Source organism: Gymnoscopelus microlampas (assembly GCF_963454915.1).
Source record: "Gymnoscopelus microlampas genome assembly, chromosome: 19".
Taxonomy (NCBI): domain Eukaryota; kingdom Metazoa; phylum Chordata; class Actinopteri; order Myctophiformes; family Myctophidae; genus Gymnoscopelus; species Gymnoscopelus microlampas.
In genome coordinates, this window is record NC_139956.1 from 14063244 (window position 1) to 14083374 (window position 20131).

Consider the following 20131-nt stretch of genomic DNA (forward strand, 5'->3'; position numbering starts at 1 on the left):
TCACTTTTTTTGCCTCCGAGCTGGAAAAATAACATTGGTCTCTATGTAGCCGACAGACGAGTGGGCACTGCGCAGGGAAGCCCAGATGTAGCTCACTGTCTACAATTACTAAAGAGACGTTTATGTTTTGTTCGTTCAAATGAGCCATTGATCATGGAAGTTCGATCTGTGAATATTTCCCAGTCAAACGCTCTCCCTCCAAACACCTCGGAAGGCTTCTATCTAGGTATACTGTATATACAATAGAAGTGCCATTTAAAGTGTGGAACACGTCCATAGTGCACATGTGTGAAAGGAATGACGCATGCACGCGCGCGCACACACACACACACACACACACACACACACACAGTTAAATTAGTTAATCCAGCATCATTATCAGTTTAACCACTTAAAATCTATATACATGGGCCTTTTTGAAAATAGCTAATAAGCAGACTTGGCAACACTGCCAATCACAAGACGGGGGAGACGCTGCCCTTTTCTACTCTTTCCCGAACAAGAGGGAAGACAAGAGGGAAGTATGGACTGCATTGTCTTTCCGACGTTTTTGTCGGTTTGAATACCCCCTTGTAAATCAAAGAGGTAAGGAAGAGAGTTGAGAGAACAGGGAGTCTGAGTTTAGCTAGATCAAATTGTGGTATTATCTTGGTTCAGAGGGGGCAAGGAAAGTGTGTGTGTGTGTGTGTGTGTGTGTGTGTGTGTGTGTGTGTGTGTGTGTGTGTGTGTGTGTGTGTGTGTGTGTGTGTGTGTGTGTGTGTGTGTGTGTGTGTGTGTGTGTGTGTGTGCGTGCGTGCGTGCGTGCGTGCGTGCGTGCGTGCGTGCGTGCGTGCGTGCGTGCGTGCGTGCGTGCGTGCGTGCGTGCGTGCGTGCGCGCGAGAGGGGGGGCATGGCACTTCATTTTGAAGCTGATTGCGTGTTGCCTGGCGGCACTGCCCGGTGGCAGACGGCTCAGTGAAAAAACCTCCACTCTCGCTTCCTCTTCTTATTTTTTCTGCTGCAAATAAATTGGCAGCAAAATCTGATTACCATCAGGAGAGATTTATGAGAATGATAAGTACATAGAGCTGAGGGAATTGTGAACTGAACCCCCCCCCCCCCCCAAGCAGCAAAGGCAGAGAGAGAGAGAGAGAGAGAGAGAGAGAGAGAGAGAGAGAGAGAGAGAGAGAGACTCTTGCATTCCCATTCATTTACTTTTTTTTCATCCAGGGAGTAGTAAAAAGGGCCCGAGTACATTTGTCTCTTCTCACCAACGCAGGATGAAGGGAGAACGGAGGTATACAAATCAACAATAACAGAGAGGGAAAACTAGAGGCAGACAGGTTACTCTGAAACGATTTTCTCAGTATAACTGAGATTTGTTACCTCGCCTATTTATTCAGGCTCCGAGATTATTCAGCAAGACTCAGAAGGGCGGGCCTTGAACGGTTTCATTTGTAATGTCGCATGAAGCGCTTTATGCAACATCATACGTAGATATATTGAAATATAGACATAGAAATGAAGTCATGAGCACCCCACTTCTGTGTTTACTATTTAGAGCCACCTATACTTTGGTAGGGGATGACCCCCGATGACGCTTATTGCTGTAGATGCCATGACCGACGCAACTTCATATCCAGTGGTGGAAAAAGTACTGTTTTATTTAAGTAAAAGTATCAATACTGCAATGTAGAAGTACTCTGTATCAAGTAAAATTCCGGAATTCTACATTTACTTGAGTAAAAGTACAAAAGTATTGGCATCAAAATGTTTTACTTAAAGTGCAAAAGTGAAAGTACTCATTAGGCATAATGTCCCATTTCAAGTTTTCAAATCGCGACGCATTGTGAGCTTGTAGATCGGCTATTTTCAAATGGTCAAAATATGTATAGGGTTGAAGTGGTTAATTTATGTTTTGTAAAAACAATCAAAATCTACAAAGTAACTAGTAACTAAAGTTTTCCCAAAAAAGCAGTGAAGTAAAAGTACAATATTTGGATCCGAGATGTAGTGGAGTAGAAGTAAAAGTATAGGAAATTGGAAATACTCAAGTAAAGTACAAATACCTCAAAATTGTACATAAGTAAATGTACTTAGTTACTTTCCACCACTGTACATATGGAACAAGCGTGTCAGGGTGGCTGCCCATGGATTTATTGCTTCCGTGTTTGACGGAAAAACGTAGGATTTAGAAAACATTTTTAACACATTGCGTGCCAATCACGTAGATCTACGCGAACCTAAATAATAGCGCGGCGTGCCAGTCGCGTACATCTACGCGAAGTGGTCCTTTTTTTTTTTTTTCCCTCGCAGGTTCACATTTCATTGTAGGCCTCCCTCGCAGTGACACATTTCATTGTAGCACACCCGGATATGGAAAATATCCGTATCCGGAGATTTTCGTTCCCACCCGCCGTCGCTCTAAATCTTCCCCTAATCCTCCATTATCTCAGAGGTTTTTTTCTCCTCGCTGAACGCTGTTTAACATAATCCTACTGCAAGATGGAACGTCGCCGATCGAAACGGTCTTCTCTGGGCCACTCACACAAGCTACCCTGTGTGTGTACAAACAGTTTAACACGCGATCTTAAGGTATTTAGCGAGGTCTGTGGCGACGTGAAAAAAAAAACCAATAAATCGCTGGCACTGGTGAGTACATTATGATATTAAACTCTGGCGTGGAATGTGTTAAGAATCGCCTCAGGTCTTAATGGGATAAACGCAGACCACTTTGGGCACGCGTGGTTAAAATAAAAGGTAATAATCTGGGTGAAGATGGTCTAATTGCTCTAGTGGCTTACCAACATGTTGTGCTGATTGGCGATGGGATGGTATATCAGCGATTGAACAGATGAACGATTATAGTAGTTTTTCCCCCCCCGAGACGACGCTATTGCATGCATGCAGCGTGTGTGCTGTCCACTCATTCTACATGTGAAAAAAAGACTTCCTATTGCCTTCGGTGTGTTGTTGAGAGTAAAGACACATGTCTAGCCTACATGAAATGAGTCAAAAACGTTGCCTTTTACCTAGGCTGTTAGAGATTTTCCTCACAATACATTTTTTTTTCTCACAATACAATAGGATTCAGGGTAAACTAAATCAGCAATGTTGCCCTTTAACTGCTGCACTGAAGATCAATATCGTGTAAGAAGATATATTGATATAGATTGAATTATATACCGTACCTTAGCCTCTAGCAAGGTGCATTAATACACAGCGGTACAGTATGAAAATCCACTTACAGAATGACTTTGATAGGGGGCTATAAACAGCTCCAAACTCGATGTGTGTACGGTCAAAATGAATGCCGCTCATCCCACGCAGGGCATAAAAATATTAATTTACACAGGTAGTCGTCCGCATCTCACGTTTGTGCTCCTTGGTCTCCTATCTGGAGGTCTCAAGGGCTCTTGAGTAATGCATTTCTATTATTGCGCCGTGCGTGGTGTCACAGTGGTGGCTTTATCAGGAAGTTGTTGTAGGTTCAGGTTGGAGTGGGGACTGGAGTGTTATTCTGTGGGGCTGGGGCTGGCATTAATCTCTGTCACTTGTCCTCTCTGATTTATACTCCTTTCCCAATGAGCCAGTCCATGGCCTCTGCTTCAATTCCTACTTTGTGATAGCGGGCGGCTCTGTGTAAACGGCCTTCGTCCACGCCGCCCGGCCTGACATTGAAGGCTTGCTCTCCAAATCGGCGTGAGGCAAAAACATGGCAAAGAATTAAGTTTGAACCACACCGGGAACAGGAAGCGACAAGATAACGGGAGCCCGGGAGCCATGCTGCCGCGCCGCTGTCCCGTCCCTACTCCCTATCCAACCTGCCCTGTGAGCATGTTCAAGCCCAGTCTGTTGCAGCCAGTGTTGCCAGATTTTGCGAGAGAAATAAGCAACCCCGTTCATGAAGACAAGGCCAAAAGAAGCGACCTAGGCCAAGAGCACTTTAAACCTATATACATCGATCTACAAGCTCACGTGTCGTGAGCTTGTAGATCTGCTATTTACCAAAAGATATTGAGAAACAAATGGGAAAATGTTGAATATTTTTGAAACATTTTAACACAAATGTGCTACAGGGGTCCCTGGCACAAATGATCATTTCAGATGGGAGTCTGTGGACAAAATAAATACACATTCATTTATTTAGGGGTCCTTGACATGAAAATGGTGGGAACCTCTGGTTTAAAAAATAATCAAAACAAATTGGAAGCAAGCCCAGATAAGTAACTACACTTTAAAAACAAGACCAAAAAAACGCAACCAACAATTTACAAGCAACTTTACAGAAAAACTATCCCAAAGTCGCTTAAAATAAGCAGACACGGCAAGACTGGTGTACCATAATAAGCTGATAAACGAACACGCAGTCATCTGATCAGAAAGATTGCCGTTTGTCCGCAGAAACCCGTCGTCATCATCTCCTTCAGGTCCATTTTAAGTTAAACGTTAAGGTGATAATAATAGCTTATTTACAAGTTCACGACGTCGCATTGTGACACACTGTGAGCTTGTAGATAGTGTGTGTAAAGGGGAAAAAAATTGAGGGGAACAAGTAAAGACCCCTGGGGGGGGGACGTACACCAGTCAACAAAATATACAGGGTTTAAGTGGCTAAAAATGTGACCACCAAGATGAGACACCAGACCACACCGACCGGCCCTCCCAACAAGGCAAGCACACTGCTGCCCACGTCTACCAACCCCCCCCTACCCCCCCCCCCCCCCCCCACCCCCACCCCCCACAACCCTCTGCTGTGGTCCGTATATTTCCAAAGTGTTTAATTACTGATGATTTATCACCAAACTGTCATGTGCTAACTGGGCCCTTCCGTTCTCCTTCTCACCGACGCCAGTCTCCCGCCGCGCTCAGGGAAACCTTCAACGTCGTTATAAAGAGAAGCTCATTTATATTAAAATGAGTATTAGCGGTTAATTCGCTCCATACATTTTGGACGCAGCGTGCGTCGTGTCGTCGTGTGAGAGAGATCTCCAGTCTCTCCACCTGGTTGGTGGTGGTTGTGGCGTTTCGGGGCACATATATCAAGTGCTTTATTGCGGTGGCGAGTTAATGCGCGTTTGATCTCGCTGTGATTCTCCATAAAGATTAAAGAAGAGCGCGGACCGGAACGCATATATCACGATCCCATATTGCCCTCGCAAACACGTTAGGTCCACGAGCACATTAACCCATTAAGACCGGGAACGCATCTGTGTGTGTGTCATTTTTAGATGTCTTTGGCTATTCAAAAATAGCAGATATACAAGCTCATAGCGCGGCACCGAGTGCCGCGCTATGAGCTTGTAGATCTGCTATTTTTGAAAAATTGTGAAAATTCGTGGCAAAATCTTGGATTATATATTTTTTTAAAGCGAACATTTGTCAAATATTTAGTTCCAGGAACCCCCAGAAGCAAAGATTAGTTTTACAAATGTCCGCGATTTTTCAAAAATAGCAGATCTACAAGCTCATAGCGCGGCACCGAGTGCCGCGCTATGAGCTTGTATATCTGCTATTTTTGAATAGCCAAAGTGTAAAATAATGCTTTTTAGCTCAAATCTAAAAGTGACACAGATGCGTTCCAGGTCTTAATGAGTTAAACATTATACTCTGAATAAAACATAACACGCTAAAGGGCCATTAATGCCAAATGTCATTTCCCCCGGTTTAACCTCTGACCATTGCTGTCAATCATCTGCACCAGTCAAGGGCAATGATGATGTTTTGCTTAAAGCTAATAGAAAAAAAACGTAATACATATATCACATATATGTCACAAATACACCCCTATCACAGATGTGAACTGAAATGAATAGAAGTCAACTGTATAAAGGCAGTTGAACTGCCTTTATCATGCCTTTAGAGCAGGGGTCTTCAACGTTTTCAGGCTAAGGCTAGCTGAGAGAGCTTTTTTCCCTCTACGCCACACCTCTTTGCCAAACATAGCAGATCTACAAGCTCACAACGCCTCGCAGTGCGGTGTCCCCCCCCTGTAGTAACTCTGAGGACCCCCTAGGGTCATTCTAAGTTAAGAACGCACCAACCATCATAAATATGGTGCTATTCACTACAAACACACACCTCACAGCAAGCACGTAGACAGTTCTACACAAATGGGTCAGCCATGTTTAACGTTTTTAAAACATTTGAACCTATGAAGAGCTCTTTCTAAAGCTTTTGCAAGTGCAATTTCGGTATTTGTTGTTAATCATGAATTACTCTCTAAAATCATCATTTAGTAATACAATACAGGCAATATAAGCAGGAAACACGAGCGCCGTTTAGAATATATTATATTCTGGGAGCATATACCTGTTTTGAAAACACAAAACCAATAATTACATCACGGCACATTCCACAAGTTGGTGGCTGCTGAACTGAAGGGGAAAAAAAACGATCTCACACAACACCATACTCCTGACGAATACAAATGTATTTGCTGATAGTGTGCAACTTGACCAAGTAAGAAAAGTGTGTAGCTATAATTGCAATTTGACCTTTATTCCTTTATGCCTCTTTTATTTGTATTTATTTTACTCCTTCTGTTCTTTATTTCTTGTCAAATGCCCTTTTATGCCGTCTGTAAAGCATTTTGAATTCCCTTTGTGTACAAAACGTGCTACACAAATAATAATATAACAGCGATTCTGTTTGAACAGATCGGCGACCCCGATTTGAGGCTCTCTATAACAGCAGAGCTTATTGGATGGCTTTGTAACGACGACTCAAGCATGCAAATGATAACCTAATTGTAAACAGACTAAAGAAGGGGCTCCGTTGGGTGAGACGTGGGGGGATGGTGGGGGCCCCATTGGATCACTAACATGGAAGAGGTCCCTCCCCGTTCAGTCAAGGGAAATAATAATGAGGGTATTAAATACAGCCAGCAGATGAAAAATAATAACATATCGATTGTGCCACGTAGCGCTTTCAAAAGAGTGTAATGGCCTGATTCCTGGTATTGATCTGCAGGAAGGCTCAGGGAGGGTTTGCTGCTCGCCCCCCTGTGAGACCCCCCCCCCCAGTGAGAAAGAGATTGGCTAAATCTATTGAGCTTCGGTTTTCTACTGTACATGTGTCCCGTACAGGTTTCATTTTAACACTTCTTTCAAAATTCCCCTCAAAGCCTCTTCATAAGAGGGCTCTTAACCACTTGAACCCCAGTGAGTGTATGTCATTATATAACATTGGGTGAAAATAGCTGATATACAAGCTCACAACACATTGCAGTGCGATGCCTGGTGAGCTTGTAGATCGGCTATTTTAAGCAAAAATATTTGGTGTAGAGGGGAGAGAAGGAGTGTGGGCCAAGGATAGAGACCTGGGGGACTTATTTTACACTTTGGCTATTCAAAAATAGCAGATATACAAGCTCGTAGCGCGGCACCAAGTGCCGCGCTACGAACTTGTAGATCTGCTATTTTTGAAAAAATCGTGAAAATGGGTGCAAATCTTTCAATATATATATTTTTAAAGCGAACATTTTTAACTCAAATCTTTGCTTCATGGGGGTCCCTGGAACTAAATATGTTGAGATGGGGGTCGGTGGCCAAATATATATCATTTTGGGGGTCCTTGACATGAAAGAGTTTGAGAATCACTGACATAGTAACATAAGTTTTTTTCAAAACAATTAGGATTTAGAACATTTTGACATTTAGACATTTTGTAGAATCGGCCTCAGGTCTCACCGGGTTAAATAAATAAATTCAACTGAAACAGACTTATGTATCAGTATGTAGGCCTATTCATTTGGTCTACTAATAATGTTGGGAGCTGCCCATTTGCTAGAGAGACATTTCCACTCGATACAGGGTGACCCTTTTGGCAAGTACGCTGACATATTTACTTACTTCAGAGTACAACAGTCAGAATCATTTGTTCTTTTGTCCTCAGTACATTACAAAAACAAAGTGGCTCCAAATGCCCCAATTGTACCAACAGCCAGGATTCCTGGTGGTGTCTCCACGGGTGTATTATTTATGCGGTGTCTTTACTGTACAGACAGTTGTATGCATTTTGCTGTGCAAAAAAAAGCCAGACATAATTTGCCCTCCCACTGAGAGGAGCTTGCTCCATGACCCAACTCTTTCACAGGCTCTTCAAGTGATCTTATTCCTAGCTCAAAGAGACAGAAAAATCTATATCTCAATTTGGAACACTTCATCTCTGCTCCAAAAGTGCCCTGCGAGAAAACTGTATTAATATAAATAGAGACAAGCTGATTCAACACCCTGAAAGATGAATTTAACCCATTAAGACCGGGAACGCATCTGTGTGTCTTTTTTTTTCAGATTTATTTGGGCTATTCAAAAATAGCAGATACAGTATACAAGCTTGTGTTGTAGATCTGCAATTTCTTTTAAAAGCTTGAAAGTTTGTGCAAACCCTTTGAAAATATGTAATTTTTTATAGCGAGTTTTTTTTAACTCAACAAAATGTTTTCGAAATCCTACATTTATTTTTTTTAAACGTACGTTTCTATATCAGTGGCTCTCAAACTTTTTCATGTCAAGGACTCCCAAATTATATGTATTTGGCCACGGACCCCCATCTCAAAATATTTTGTAATAGGGACCCCCAGAAGTGAAGATTTGAGTCAAAAATGTTCCCTTGAATTTTTTTTTTGAATATTTGCACACATTTTCACGATTTAAAGACACTCGGTGCCGCGCTATGAGCTTGTATATCTGCTATTTTTGAATAGCCCAAAGAAATCTAAAAATGACACGTGATGCCTCCCCGGATTGAAAGGGTTAACTACTTTGTTCTGAAATATGTATTTGCCGTGTGAGATATCAGCCCTTCTCAGAAAGGGGAGAAAAAAATAAAATAAACGTGATAGGACTTTTACAGCAGCCCTCTGTTGTCTAGAGAAAGGCACACACATTTTTCCCCCCCAAGAATAACACATGCATTCCCGGGAATACATTAATCATAAAAAAAAAAGGGTGACAGCAACCCTGACAGACAGGTACAGGCACAGGAACAGATTTGACAGCGCTTTCTATTCCTCAGCATGTTTTTTCTTCTTTTTATTATTTTTTTTAAAGTCATGCGGCAATTAAAGAAGCGTCTATAGGCGTGTCAGCTGGATTAGGGGCTGGGCGTGAAATTGTCACACTGGGGTGTCAGAAGGTGCTCCGTTAACAACTCAGCCTGTTTTTTTTTTGTGACACAGAATGGCGGAAAGGGGGGAGAAGGATGGGTGTGTGTGTGTGTGGGGTGGGGTGGGGGGGGGGGGGGGGGGAGGGGGAGACGACGGCGGAACGTGACACTGGAAGAAATACCGTCGAGACTTCTGCAAGGCCGGATTAGATTAGCACACACTAGGAACAGGTGGTCTTTTATTGGCTTGCGTGATACTGTCAAGGCTCCGCCGAAACGGGATATGGCATGTGCTACGCACGCACGTGCGCTATATCACACATGTGTGCATACACAGGATTCTGGTGGGGGTGAAGGCGGCGGCGGCAGCGGCACAGAGCTTTTTTTTCTTTTTGTGTGTCTGGGGAGGATACTGAAAGGGAACTTGCGCTTCCTTGCGCCGCGCCCGAGTCGATTGTCATGTGAGAAAGCGACGCATGGCCGTTTGATGTCTCCTCCGGCGCCGCTCCGGAGGAGAGGAGGAGAAAGGAGAAAAAAAGGGAGACAGCGAGAGAGAGAGAGAGAGACCTGCTGGGGTTAACACGTCGTGGGTAACAACAGTAAAGCATGTGTTGAATGACACAATGTCCAGAGACTGTCCAGCTGTCCAAGCAGTAGCCACAATAGAAACCTATTCTAACTAGGGTAGGGATGGGGGAAGCACGATGGTGATGGTGGGGGGGGGGGGCAGTTTGCCAAAAACCTCGTTTCACACCCACCAGTGTATTTACTGTCATTTACGAGGGACACATTAGCCATTAATAATGCATGCGGCGATGCATGATACCAGAACGCTGAGGATAAATTATACAGTGTGGCGGTAGCAGACAGAGCTAGCTACATATTCCCATATGGACGGAGAGAAGGCATAAAAATGCATGAAGATCTCTCCTCCGCCAGACTGAAATCGTGTAATATACTGCCGGTTTCTGAAATCTGGCTCAAATTAATTTTCCTGAAACGGCTTCCAAAAATAAGAAAAAATGCAGGGCCTCCAAATGCCACCTTGGCAATCCAGACAATGGAGATGACATATGGGGAGATTTTTAACCCATTGAGACCTGAAGCCGATTCTACATGTCTCCTAAATCTCAACAGTTTTCTGAAAAACGTATGTTTCTATATCAATGGTGCTCAATCTTTTTCATGTCAAGGACCCCCAAAATTATATGTATTTGGCCGCGGACCCCCATCAAAATATTTTGTTCCAGGGACCCCCCAGAAGCAAAGATTTTAGTTAAAAATGTTTTCACAAATTTTCAAAAATAGCAGATCTACAAGCTCATAGCGTGGCACTCGGTGCCGCGCTATGAGCTTGTATATCTGCTATTTTTGAATAGCCAAAGTGTAAAATAATGCTTTTTAGCTCAAATCAAAAAATGACACAGTTCCAGGTCTTAATGGGTTAAGTAAGCGAGGCACAGTTTTTTAAGTCATGATTGGAATGTGTGGAGGTTCATGTTAGGAATACCCAAGTTCAATATCGTCGCAGTCGGGCGGAAACCTTGTATGAAAAACCACTCCTTTATTATTTAAAAAAAACATTGTAAAATAGTGAAATACAAGCTCACGACACGTCGTATCGCGAGGTGTTGCAAACTTGTAGATCTGCCATTTTCACTACTTTAAAACGTGTGTCTTGTATGATGAACTAGGGCATTGATTTACGGAATTATGGAAATACGAGGTTTCTGCCCGACAATGCAATGATATACTGCAGTCACTGGGAGCATTGTCTGGCCTGAAAATAAAAGTGTTGGATGTGAGTGTTTAGAACAACAGAAGGAGCAGGGCGTGCAATAAAACAAGGTCTGGTAAACTTAAGATGAGGGATGTCAAGCTCATTTGTAGAACAATGCAAAGCATTATTTCAAGGAGCATGTGGTATATTCAATCCATGTGCTTAATGGAGGCTATAAGTTGGGAGTTTATCCACTTCAAATACTCTATATACATTGACCAGAGCCCCCCCCCCAGGGGTCTATGGTATAGACCCCTGGGCTTAATGTGCAACATTGTTTTCTCACTCAACAGTTAACAAAGGAGCATACAGTATAAGTGTATACAGGGTTCTAGGGTTCAAGTGGTTAATGTAAAAAAAACTAAATCCTACCACACAAAGATTTGGCGGACCCCCTATAATAGCTCTGAGGATCCCCCCTAGGGGTCCCGGACCCCCTGTTGAAGCCCCCTGGTATAGAGATCCAGTTTACGAGAACCACCAGGGATCTCTATAATATGGGCATAAAAAGGGACAAGGACAAACAGACGGGTACAACAGGTATTGCATAACAACCGGGTGGGGAATGGCATTCCCAAGGACTTGCATTGTTCCAGATGTGCGTGGCCCCCCGAGTAGGCCAGCGCCGGTCTAGTAGGTACATTTACATTACAATACCAATGTTTGAAAATGAAAGAAGCCAGGTACATATATATATATATACACACAGTACAGTGTCTATTGAGGGATGTGCAGATGTAAATGCACACCTTTGGAAAAGAAAGCTGAGTTGAGTTAGCCAGAAGCTCAAGGGAAAGCCAGCTCTCCAAATCCCAGCAGTACCCAATGAACCAGTGTAAAAAAAATGAGATTTGGCACTATTTCTAACACATGGGTGGGTTACCCCATTAAGACCTGAGGGGTCCGCTTCTTACGATTCTGAAAAAAACGTATGTTTCTATATCAGTGGCTCTCAAAACCTTTTCATGTCTAGGACCCCCACAATGATATGTATTTGGCCGCCTCAAAATCTCAAAATATTTTGTTCCAGGGACCCCCCAGAAGCAAAGATTTCAGTTAAAAAAATGTCGCTTTAAAAGAATATAAATATATTAATTTGCATACATTTTCTAGATTTTTCAAAAATAGCAGATCTACAAGTTCATAGCGCGGCACTCGGTGCCGCGCTATGAGCTTGTATATCTGCTATTTTTGAATAGCCGAAGTGTAAAATAATGCTTTTTTTGCTCAAATCAAAAAGAATACACAGAGAGCATTATTAAAAGCATTATGACTGGATTCTAATTGAAGGTGTCCTAGAACAGAGGTTCTCAACCTGTGGGTCAGGACCCCCAGGGGGGTCCCCACATGATTTTTGGGGGGTCCCCAGATGACAGACAGTAAAGTGAAAAATACCAGTAAAGAAAAAAGTACTGCATCAAAAGTAATCAACAAACTATACAATAAAAACTGGTCAAACATTGGCCAAATTGTCTAATAATACAATAGGCCAAAAATTGTAAAAAATAGCCGATCTACAGGCTCAGGGCGCCTTGCAACGCGAGGCGCTGTGAGCTTGTAGATCGGCTATTTTCACAATATTTATCTGTGGAACCGAGTCTCAAACTAAATGTAATGCCTCAACTACTACAATTCTAAGTGCTTGTCAGGGTAGGGGGGGAGGGGGTCCCCAGTTCAAACATGATTATTTTGGGGGGGTCGCGGCCTTAAAAGGTTGAGAACCACTGTCCTAGAACATGGCTCCTCCCCCCCCTCTCACAACGGCAATGGACTTGATTTACTTATTCCTGTGGGCTCCTAAAGTTGGAGCAGAGGGCCGCAATCACAGCAGGCGAAGAAAGCCGAGCTTTCTTCGCCCATGGGCCCACGTCAGTCCAGTTATCTTTGCCTCGCTTTCGCCTGATCTTCTCCAGGTCTGTTTCAACCTCCCCGCTTTTCGTTTCCCTTGCGAACCGATCCGCCTACTTCTTTGCCAAGTATGCCCCCAAGTAAGACATGTGAAGCGGTCCGTCTCTTCCCCCTGTAGATGGATTGGGAGGTTCCTGTTTGATTATTCACAGCGCTTCCGTCTTCTTCACATTGATATTCAGGCCCGGTCCACTGGATGTACTGGTGTTGCTGGGTTGATGACCATCAAGAAGATTATACAAGAAAATTTACAGCAATGGAAAAAGTGTGATGTTTTGTGCTGTATGAGATGCTCAAGGTAAATGTTTAAAAGAGGCATGTACTGTATATCTCTCGTAGGGGCTCCCATAGAAACTTCACTGCCCCTTAAGAACACTGCACAGTACCTGCTGTTACTTTTTTTAACCTCGCCTCAGGCGTAGTATGTACACGCCTGCATATGATGCTAATGTTCCTTAATAAGGTCACGCACACTAAAAATCATGGTCTGCTACTATACACACGCCATCTGAATATGTATCTGATGCCGATTCTTCAGACAAACTACTCTTAGTTGGCAAGATTCACAGATTATGAGAGAGAAGAGCACAGAGCGAGTGTCCTTCCTTCAGTGTATGAAATACTGAAAGCAGCTGAAAATGCAATATAACAAGATGTGCACTTCTAAAACTCACTCAGGAGAACGCTTTGGTCGCTGGCTGAATCCACGTATCCTAGGATGAATCACTCCCAAAAAAAAAGTTTCAGACGCTCCTTCATCGCTGAAGCCTTTGTAATTTGGAGTTATTCTCATTAACCCATAAAGACCTGAGGCCGATTCTACAAAATGTCTACTAAATCCCAACAGTTTTCTAAAGAAAATATGTTTCTATATCAGTGGTGCTCAAACTTTTTCATCTCAAGGACCCCCAAACTTATATGTATTTGGCCGCGGACCCCCATCTCAAAATGTATTGTTCCAGGGACCCCCCAGAAGCAAAGATTTGAGTTAAAAATGTTCGCTTTAAAACAATATATATTGAAAGATTTGCACACTTTTTCATGATTTTTCAAAAATAGCAGATCTACAAGCTCGTAGCGCGGCACTCGGTGCCGCGCTACGAGCTTGTATATCTGCTATTTTTGAATAGCCAAAGAAATCTAAAAATGACACAGATTCTTTCCCGGTCTAAATGGGTTAAAGTTCCAAAGGAAAAGTGTAGATTCCTATGCTCGAAACCATAATGCAGGTGCCCGTTTGAGTTGATGATTAATAGTAGCAATTTACAGCAAATGGGCTCCAGCACAATATGTTTAGGAGGAGGGGCTAAGATAAAATGGGTCCCTCGCCGCTGATCAGGAGACCGATTAGGTTTTTTAGCCCCAGCTATGATTAAGGCATGAATAAGGGAATGGGAGATCAGAACCTCGGACCTGCAGTGTTTAATGCTTGCCCACCTGTTATAAATGAGCAGTTAAACGAGTCAAGCATTGGCGGGTCCCTGGCCAATTCAAGGGCACGGGGTAAAAGCTATGTGTACGGCACACAGTCACACACACACACACACACATATACATGCAGGCGTTGAACTATCTCTCAATCGGCCTCTTTATCCTTGCCACGCACATTTAGATACACCCCACCATACCCCATACACGCTCCCTTTGCCAGCATTTAACCCAATAAGTCCTGAGGCCGATTCTACAAAATGCCAGTTTTCTGAAAAACGTATGTTGCTATTGAGTGGTGCTCATTGAGTGGTGCTCAAGCTTCGAGGACCCCCAAAATGTATTTGGCCGCCGACCCCCATCTCAAAATCTTTTGTTCCAGGGAGCCCCAGAAGTTAAAATGTTCGCTTTAAAATAATATATATATATATTCGAAGATTTGCACACATTTTCAAGATAAAAAAAAAAAATGGCAGATCGTGACACACTATAGTAGATCTGCTATTTTTGAATAGCCAAAGTATATAATAATGCTTTTTTAGCTCGAATCTACTATGACACAGATGCTTTCCTGGTTTTAACCCATTAAAGCTCCTTACACACCGGGGGCGATTTTTTCATGCGAATAATTTAAAAGAACAAAAAACTAAAAAAAGTCCATGCAAGCTTCCACGGAGCGAAAAATTTTAATTATTCGGAACGAGTCCGAATCTTGCGTATATTCGCCGGTGTGTAATGACCTTAAAACCTGAGACCGATTCTACAAAATGTCTTCTAAAACAGTTTTTAGAAAAAAACCTATGTTGCCGTTAGTGGTTCTCAAACTTTTTCATGTCAAATTATATGTATTTGGCCGCGGACCTGAAAATATTTTGTTCCAGGGACCCCCAGAAGCAAAGATTTTTTTTTTTTTAAAACTCTTTATTTTCAGAGGTTTTATCAAACAATACATAAAATCAAATAGTACAAAAAAACAACAACAGAAAAACAGCAGTAGAAATAAAACATACAGGTAAAAAACAAAAACAGAACAGGAATAAATAAATAATAAAATAATAGAGGTCATGGGACATTTGGTACTAGTAATAATAATAAGACTGAGACATGTTGATAATATTGAAGATCAAATACAAAATACAATATACCACAGAAGCAAAGATTTGAGTTACAAATGTTCGCTTTAAAAATATACATATTCAAAGATTTGCACACAATTTTCTCGATTTTTCATAAATAGCAGATCTACAATCTCGTAGTGCGGCACTCGGTGCCGCGCTATGAGCTTGTATATCTGCTATTTTTGAATAGCCCAAAGTGTAAAATAATGTGTTTTTTTTAGCTCAAATCAAAAACATTATAGCGATGTGTTCCAGGTCTTAATGGGTTAATGGGCTAATATATGAGCATATCACGGGTCCCAACACTTGGTCTAGCACCTCAGCGTGTGTGTGTGAGGTGCTTGGCGGTGTGCTTGGCAGGTCGCCGGGCCTGGCGTGTGGCCTGTGAAAGGTATACGCCCCCTGTGTCAGTAGTATCACTTACAAAACTCCAGAAAGGACATTTATCACAGCAGGAGAGATAAAGAGATGTGGTCCATTACACGCACAGCGGGACTGATCACGCTAAATGCATAAGTGGTAATAAATGACTATTTAAAAAGCTACTTTTGCCATCGATAAACTCCACCCACACACATCACAGGCTTACAAGGTGTTGGTCTCCATTTTGCAATCACAGGGTCAGGGTTGTGTCTTCACCAGGAGTGGAAACTTAAAATACTTTAAAGGGATAGTTCAACCCCAAAATGACTTTTTTTTCTATCGATTAGTCACCCCATGGATATAAGGATAATTCCTTTAACAGGTCCGTTCATGAAAGTCCTTGCGGTCTTGTTTCCAATGAGGGGCTGTGAGCAATTAGGGGTTAAGAGTCTTGCTCAGGGACAAATTTCATTTCATCGACATGGTTTAGTCAATGGGGGAGATGCGAGGCGGCTATGCACGGATTTTCGGGTTTTCAAGTTGCCTACGCACGGAATGACGCTCCTGTGCAATATATACTAAGTTGTGTGAGATTGCGTTGCATGCCAGTCATTTGGGATCAATAAGTAGGAAAAAAAAGGCTATACTGTATGTTATTTTAGTCCGGACCGAAGTTTGCAAATAATTGTTGAACGGCAACTTAACACAGTGGATCCAGGTGTTTAAATAGAGCATTCCTTATAGACGGTATGTGTGCCTCAATGTAAATGTGGGCATCAAACTGGGTCAATGTACTGCAACTTCTGTTTCATTTTTTTCTTTCTACCCCCCCCCCCCCCCCACCCCCCCGTCTTCTCTCTCTCCTTGTACTGTACCTGTAGGCTACAAGTAGCTACTTAATGCCTCGTGTGAAGTTTGACTTTCACACACTCCATGTAATCAGTAAAAACGTTCTTTGATTCCGAGGCACGCGGGCGGGCGGGCGGGCATTTGCCTTCGAGAGAAACGGTGTTGTCCTCGTTTAATTCTAAAGAGGCCTATATTGCATAACAGCCCGGTGGTGGATGGCCCTGTAATTTAAGTGGTACAACACGTGAGAGAGGTGTAGAACAAGGGGCCGAGGAGGGGCCAGCCCCGGCAAGGGGGGCCCTGTGGTAGCAAGCGGGGGCCAAAAGGTCAACGCTGCGGGGGGAATTAATATGTCTTAATGACATTATAATGAATGGGAAAATATGGGACATCATTTATTAAACAGAGTCAAGTGTGTCAGGGAAGTGAGAGGACTCACAAACGCATTAATTATCTCCTCGTCTCTCTCTCTCTCTCTCTTCGCGGATGGGGGTGGGGGTGTGGGGGGGGGGGGGTCGGTGGAGAGGGGTGAGTGTCGGTGGCAAGGTAATGACAAGGGCCCCGCGGAACGACGGACGGACGTCATAAATTACCACAGGGGGGCCCGGGAGACGACAAGGTCTCGTCTCCCCACGCAGCGAGGTGTCTTTTCATGTGTCCAAGGCATCACTGGGAATTTGGACAGGGAAAATCAGAGTTTGCCTTTTTTTACCCGACTCTCAGTCATTCCCAGACAAGAGAAGAGAAGGAGGGAAGTGCCCTTTTATCTCCCTCCAAAGACTTGATATCACACTGGCACGATGTGACTTGTTATTTATCATACCTGTCACAAAAAAAAAGAGAGCAGGAGAAAGAAAAAAAAGAAATGAGACAGATACAAGCTGAAGCCCTATTTCCACACGTTGCTGTCTTGGGACTGGGATGGGGGGAGGGGGGGGTGTGTTCTATAGGCACAATCATACACCTCCAGCCGCCATTGTTTTCTAAGGATTTTTTCCAGGTTTGGAACTGTTAATCCTGTAGACTTGTAGCTCTTATACCTTTTTGTCTCCACCGAGTTTGCCTGGAACCAGTGTGACAATCGGTGGATCATTTATGGGTTTCAAAAACAGTCTTTGGTGTGACACACACACACGCACACGCACACACACACACACACACACACACACACACACACACACACACACACACACACACACACACACACACACAGAGAGCGCTTAGGAGTAACTCCAACAGTAAGAAAGAAAAAAAGGCACTTCTGGAGTCTCAGAAGACATCTGCACACCCACGGCCTTAGCTAGCAAGATTAACCATGCGAGGAAGCCAGGATTTTCAAAAAGAGCCACCTCTTCATCTAAAAAATGTGAAACACCGTGAGCCTCCGAGGCATCTTTGTCGCTGCAGATATGAAACCAGGTATAGCAGGTAGTCAAACACATCCTGTGATCTATAAAATCGCAATAGGTTTGGCCTGGAGCATGTGGGAGCTCCTTGCAGAAAGGAATTAGCCCTATATTAGCACAATCCCCAATAGTTTTACCACTGAAATATTGTTTTAAAGTACACCCCATGGCTTAAATTCTCAATCATCACCATCCTGCCTTTTACCAGATTCATGAATAATTGCGATAAGGCAGTGGTTCCCAAACCTTTCCATGCCAAGGACCTCAAAATAGCCATAGCCTCAGGCTGAGCCCCCCCACCCCTCCCCCCATTGCGAAATGGATTAAAAAAAAGAAGAAAAAACATTTGTGAAAGTGTCAGATTTGCAAGCTCATAAGAGCTTTTTTTAACCCATTAAGACCTGTAACTGTGTCATTTTTAGATTTGAGCTAAAAAGCATTATTTTACACTTTGGGCTATTAAAAAATAGCAGATATACAAGCTCATAGCGCGGCACCGAGTGCCGCGCTACGAGCTTGTAGATCTGCTATTTTTGAAAAATCGTGAAAATGTGGTGCAAATCTTTGAATATATATATATTTAAAGAGAACATTTTTAACTCAAATCTTTGCTTCTGGGGGTCCCTGGAACAAAATATTTTGATGGGGGTCGGCGGCCAAATACATATCATTTTGGGGGTCCTTGACATGAAAAATATTGAGCACCACTGATATAGAAACATACGTTTTTCAGAATACTGTTGAGATTTAGGAGACATGTAGAATCGGCTTCAGGTCTCTGGGTTAATTACATGCAGAAAATAGGTATGCCAACAATCTTATGAATTGAATTGATTTTATATCTCTGTCGTCGGGCAGGAACCAGCTCCAAAATGTTACATTTTCAGGAAATGGAGAAACTAAACAAAAAGTGGAGTTAGGAGGTTTTGTTCATCATTGATAAGAACAGCTGAATGGACCTCCAAGCTCACAATGATGTTGGAGGTCAAAAGGGGGTGGAGCCTGGAAAGTCAACAAAACCAGCTGGAGTTAGCTGGTTTTGTCAGAAGCGCTTTTTGATACTTTTCATTGGTTCAATATTTCTTAACCAACACACAGACGTAAAGGGTGTTCAATAGCACTGATTTATGAAAAAAAATGAGTTAGCTGGTTTCTGCCCGACAGCAATGATATGTCATTTCATTCATTCATTCATTCATTCATTTTCCTCTCTTTTCAAATTGGCCCCCTAACACCCCCGGGTAGACCCCACTTTGAAAGCCACTCTGATAACAAATTCAGCTTTTTGAGTGGTGCCAACCACTCCTACATTTGACTTTGTCCGCGTGTCCGTCCGTATGTATGTCCGTCCGTCCGTATGTCCGTCCGTATGATTGGTCAAGCTTCACGTGAACACGTGACAATATGTTGTCACGTGTCACGTGACAACATATTGTTGCTGATTGGATGGATGCAACCAGTTACACTTTCAAAAGGCACCACTCTCTTCACACTGGGTGTGATTTTTGGGGCGGTGTAGCCGCCCCCTATAAGTGAGTTTTGGACACCGACCAAAAGATTTGTATACCCCCTAACCCTTCCATTGTTAATGCAAATCGATACTTTTGCAAAGTCAGCCAATTACAGCTAGTGTCATCACCACTAACTGTAATGTGATTGGCTGACTTTGCAAATTCAGGACTGTGATTGGCTAGCGAAACACATGACACATGTGCAGCCCTATGAATAGCAGTATGGACTTTAAAAAAAGGCATTTAGCCTTTTTTTAAAGTGAGTCATGTTGTGATGACCACACACCGCCCACTTCACATGATTTTTAGCGGCGCTGGCGCCGCTCTATACATAGTATAGAGCGGTCCTGCTCTATACCTGGCTTTTCCATCAACCTTCTGATTGGTCAGGTCTGTCAACGTTCTGATTGGTCAGGCCCGCCAAGGTTCTGATTGGTCAGGTCCGTCAACGTTCTGATTGGTCAGGCCCGCCAACTCTATACCTGACTTTGTCCGTATTCACCGTCAACGTTCTGATTGGTCAGACCCGTCAACGTTCTGATTGGTCAGACCCGTCAACAAAGTGATTGGTCAAGCTTCACGTGACACATGGCTATAAACACATATCGATGACATAATGTATCAATTATTTATCAAAGGCGCCGCTACCTTCACACAGGGTGTGATTTTTAGATTTCGTTC

General features: G+C 43.1%; 2 protein-coding genes across 2 annotated transcripts in view; one reads left to right on the top strand and one right to left on the bottom strand.

Moving 5' to 3' along the window:
- sepsecs (Sep (O-phosphoserine) tRNA:Sec (selenocysteine) tRNA synthase) overlaps positions 1–20131 on the bottom strand; it is a 515993-nt gene that overhangs the window by 180575 nt on the left and 315287 nt on the right. The window lies entirely within an intron of this gene.
- LOC311034328 (uncharacterized protein) overlaps positions 4367–20131 on the top strand; it is a 492900-nt gene continuing 477135 nt past the window's right edge. The window contains exon 1 of the mRNA XM_084042200.1: positions 4367–4371. The gene's annotated coding sequence lies outside the window, so the exon portion shown is untranslated. The remainder of the gene's footprint in view (positions 4372–20131) is intronic.